Raw genomic sequence first — 4,375 nt, 5'->3', positions numbered from 1 at the left:
CATAATTCAAGTACGACATGGTTCTAGAAACAAACAAAATCTTTATATTCGAATTCAAATTAAACAAATTTGAATCGAACTAGACCGATTCGAGCCCACTTTCGAGACTAAACTGACTTAATTTGCCAAAGTCAATTACAAGGATACATACCTGATATATGATTTTGTTCATTCATAAGCTGACTTAGCCAACGACGATATAAAATACACGATACAAAAAATTAGATTTTTTATACATAATACGATATACAATTCAATTACTATGAGTTGCACCTCTACATTTTGTTTGTTTTAAATTAAATTTTCTGAGTTATATACATACATACATACATACATATATACATACATACATATATATATATATATATATATAAAAGCGATTGTAGACCAAATTGAATCTGACTAAAATAATTGTCTAATTAATAGAAAAGAAAGATTAAATAAAATGTTAAATAAAATTTTATGAAGTTCAAACAATGAAAATGAACTTCTATTGTTCAACTTACATAAAAATGAAGAATCTAACTGCCACAGCTGAGTGTGAATGAGGAAGTAATTGCTCCAGCTGATCTGGAGCTGGAGCTAAGCTATTAATTTTCTTCCTTGAACATTAATACTTTTAACAACTTATCAAGAGTTTTAGCCTCGAACTTCCTTGAAAATAAGTAACATCCTCGTCTCTTTCCATTCCACAGGCAAGGCTGAATTTCCACTTCCTTTCAAATGCATAAGGGAAAATAATTAATTAAATAATTATCTTTTCTTATGAATGAATAGTTAGCGATAATTCTGGAAGTCTGAGCACCAGACTGTTCAAACTTGTACCTGATTATCACTGTTAAAGTGCTCAATTTCAGTAATTGACTGCATTTAGAAATAACAATTACTACATCATCATGAGAACATATAATAATAATAATAATAATAATAATAATAATAAGAAGAAGAAGAAGAAGAAGAAGAAGAAGAAGAAGAATCATCTAAAGTTTCTACCGTAATATTGTTAATAAGCTCATAAGTAGCATCCTGGGGATTGTATGTTTTGGGATGCCATTTTCTCTCAGACCAATCCACATATGTAACTGAACGATTAGCAATTCCAGCAGGATCAACCATCTCAAAACAAAGAGAAGAGAGTTCATTAATTAAAAAGCTAAAAAAATTAACATAAAATTATTAAGTTATGATACTAATAAAATTAAGTATTGATGAGGAAAATAAATTAATTACGATGCTCACACGGAGAAAAGTTGGCAAGTAATGTTCATCAGAGACGCAATATTTTCCCTCCGAAGTTAGCTTTACCAATCAAAAACATTCTCGTCAAACAAATTAATTACTAGTCACACCAAAAAAAAAAAAAAAAAAAACAAGGGGGCTTAATTAAATTTTAATATACAAAAAAATTTAAAAAAAAAATTGCATGAAACAAGCATATATATATATATCTAAAATAAAATTAACCTTGCAGTGGTCTCTGAATTTTGAGTAGTAAAGATTGTCTGTCACAGTTATCAGTCAATGCTGCCTTTTCATAGAGAACCACTTCATTGGATGAAGAGAGAAAAGAGTAAAAAGTATAATAAAGTAATTTAAAACATATGAAATTAAAATAGAACTATACACTACTTAACATGGATTCAAGTTTGAAAATGATTCAAAAGAAGAATTAATACAGAATTTGCTTAAGTTAATTACAAGAATACATACCTGTGTTCCCTTTCTAAAATATTTCTTTTGAATTTCAGGTAATAGTCGTGGTGAATACCTTCCATTTCCAAATTTACCAGGGCTCTGAAAGCTGAAGGACCATGCATTAGTAAAATAATTATTTAACATTGATGGTATATTAGGATTTGTAGCATAAATTCAATTATACTTACCTTTCAACGAAGCTAGTGTTTGCAATGGTATGCAGCTTCGCTTAATTAATGCCATAATGAAAATGAATGAATGATTGAGACACCAACATTAAAACAATATGATACATTAATTCACTCATGTAACCTATCCGAAAGCAGTACAAAGTGTTGGTTTTCAGGGTCTTGCAATGCATTTGCCAGTAATCGTCTCTCTGCATCAACCATTGAAATGCCTCCCCAAACAACCTGAATCAATCATAAGTTTGTATGTCGGAATTTATTAATTATTATACAAAATGTTACGTTTGCAAAGCCTATAAAAAAGATGGTAAATTTAAACAAACTAAATAAGTATATCAGTGAATCACAAATTTGATGAAGTCAACGTGATAGAAGGAATATAGACATAACCAAAAATACGAGTAAAAAAATCACAATGAGTTGAACAAAGTAATTAAGATATATTGTGAACCTTGGCGCTCCTTATTTCCGTATTGATAAAGCGACGACTCACTGGCACCAGCCTTTTATCTGATGCGTGGACATAAACAGAGAATTTTCCATCGTGGCCCTAACAATTAATAATCCTTAGAAAACTTAAAATTTTGATGAAAAAAGATAGGAAAATATAATTCGAAAATGTACGTACTTGGAAAAACTTATCCCAAAGCAGTTGCAGAGGCAATGGACCAGGAGTCAAGAACAAGAATGCAATTTTAGGGTTGTTAGATGGAACAAGAGAGCCATTCAAAATGTTGGTAGTCACAATACGTGAAACAAACACTTCATCTTTATAATCCCTCACAGATTCATCAACTGGTAGAATCAGTTTAGAAAACGATTCGCAACCTTTTGAATTATAATCATATATGTAACAGGCAGTACGTTTTTCATGAGCAAAAACTAGAAGCAGACTGATTATCGAAAATAGGATAAGCAGCCATTTAGAAGAACTCATCTCAGCCACATTGTACATATTTGTATTCTTTTCATTTTTTTTGTTTTTGGTTTTCGTTATTATATAGGTGTTGCCTGAAGGTTTTGCTGGTGAATTTATTTTACAGCAAGATCAAATATTTTAAAATTTTCCAAATCTGTAAGCCAAAAAAAGGCTTGTTATTCATTAAAAATGATATGTCCCGATAGGATATCAACTCTGATTTAAATCATAACCCAATTTAATGGCAGTTGCTGATTTCTTTTTTGGCAAGAAAAATTCATTGAAGGGTCAAAAACTACTTTTAACCCAAAGTTTAGTCCATGCACCAGATTTCACCTAATAGTTTTTTCAAATCTAAAATGACCCATCTACAGTTTACGTTAGTGTTTCCCGATAGTGAAAAGGGTACAAACGTAATTGTGTTTATTAATATTAAAATCTTTAAATTATTATTCGAAATAAAATAATACGTTTGTTAGTACGAAATCCACAGCTTATCAAGTTGCAAGGCGGCTGAAATAAAAAAATAATTTTCCTTTATGCCGTTCAGTTTTGACACCTGGCAGAGCGGACGATGACTGGCGCCTTGAATGAAAATGTTCGGCGATAACATTTCTTCAGTTACATTTAATGCGCCATAAAGCTTCAACAAATGCAAGGGTGACACATGGTCTTCTGTTTTCTCATTTTCTGCCAACGGAATAAAAACTTATTATAACTTTAATATTGTTTTCAATTGTGAAATGAATTGGATGAGGACGTGTAATTACATGTTCAAACAAAAAAGGAGGAAAAGCAAGAGCTTCCTTCGTTTCTTCTGCTTTCTTTTAGTAAACTCTCTCCAAATTTCTTGCAACTTTCTCTAGTAAACTCTGTTCAAGGCTAGTTTATGTGTAATAATCATTGAAGAGGATACAGAGACGATAACACTGACTTTGACGATGATGATATCAACAAAAACTATACCAAGTGTGAACAATTTATTCAATAATGTTATGACGGTTGTTTGAGAAACAATTTATTCAACTAAACTTTTGGCTACGAAACAATGCGTAATACCATAATCAATTAAAATGTATAAAAAAGGTATCAAGATAAGAAATCTTACAAGTGACTGTTGATGGGTTGGACTTGGCAAGTCCTTGGACGATGATGAAAATTCTGGCAATGACACCCCCTACTAGTTGCTTGACTCGAACTAGAGCCCTAGGGCAAAATTTGGCCATATGCTCTGACTGACGACACCTATAGTAGACTGCTTGTTAGTCAAACACTCTCCTCTATATTGCTTATCACACCTTTAATAAGTTGGAATCTCGAGCCCCCTATGTTTCTTACTACTCTTCCAACCTTTTTTATTCCCCTTGGACTATAAGGGTTTTTTTTCCTTGGACTATGGTATCAATGTTGATAATTGTACTAGGGCTAATTAACATGCATCCTCTTAACGAATACCTCAACCCTCAAGGCTCTATTCAAGGTCTCATTATAAGTTTAGAGTGATTGTGTATCTGTCATCACATCTCGGGCTATAGCTGGATTGAGCTTGTACTTAAATTTCTCCACCTACCCA

General features: G+C 31.8%; 1 pseudogene; it reads right to left on the bottom strand.

Moving 5' to 3' along the window:
• Positions 1 to 960: 960 nt before the first annotated feature.
• LOC123194140 lies at positions 961 to 2,838 on the bottom strand (annotated as a pseudogene).
• Positions 2,839 to 4,375: the final 1,537 nt, after the last annotated feature.

This window comes from Mangifera indica, chromosome 13, assembly GCF_011075055.1.
Source record: "Mangifera indica cultivar Alphonso chromosome 13, CATAS_Mindica_2.1, whole genome shotgun sequence".
NCBI classification, from domain to species: Eukaryota; Viridiplantae; Streptophyta; class Magnoliopsida; order Sapindales; family Anacardiaceae; genus Mangifera; species Mangifera indica.
This window is presented reverse-complemented; position numbering and strand designations above follow the sequence as displayed.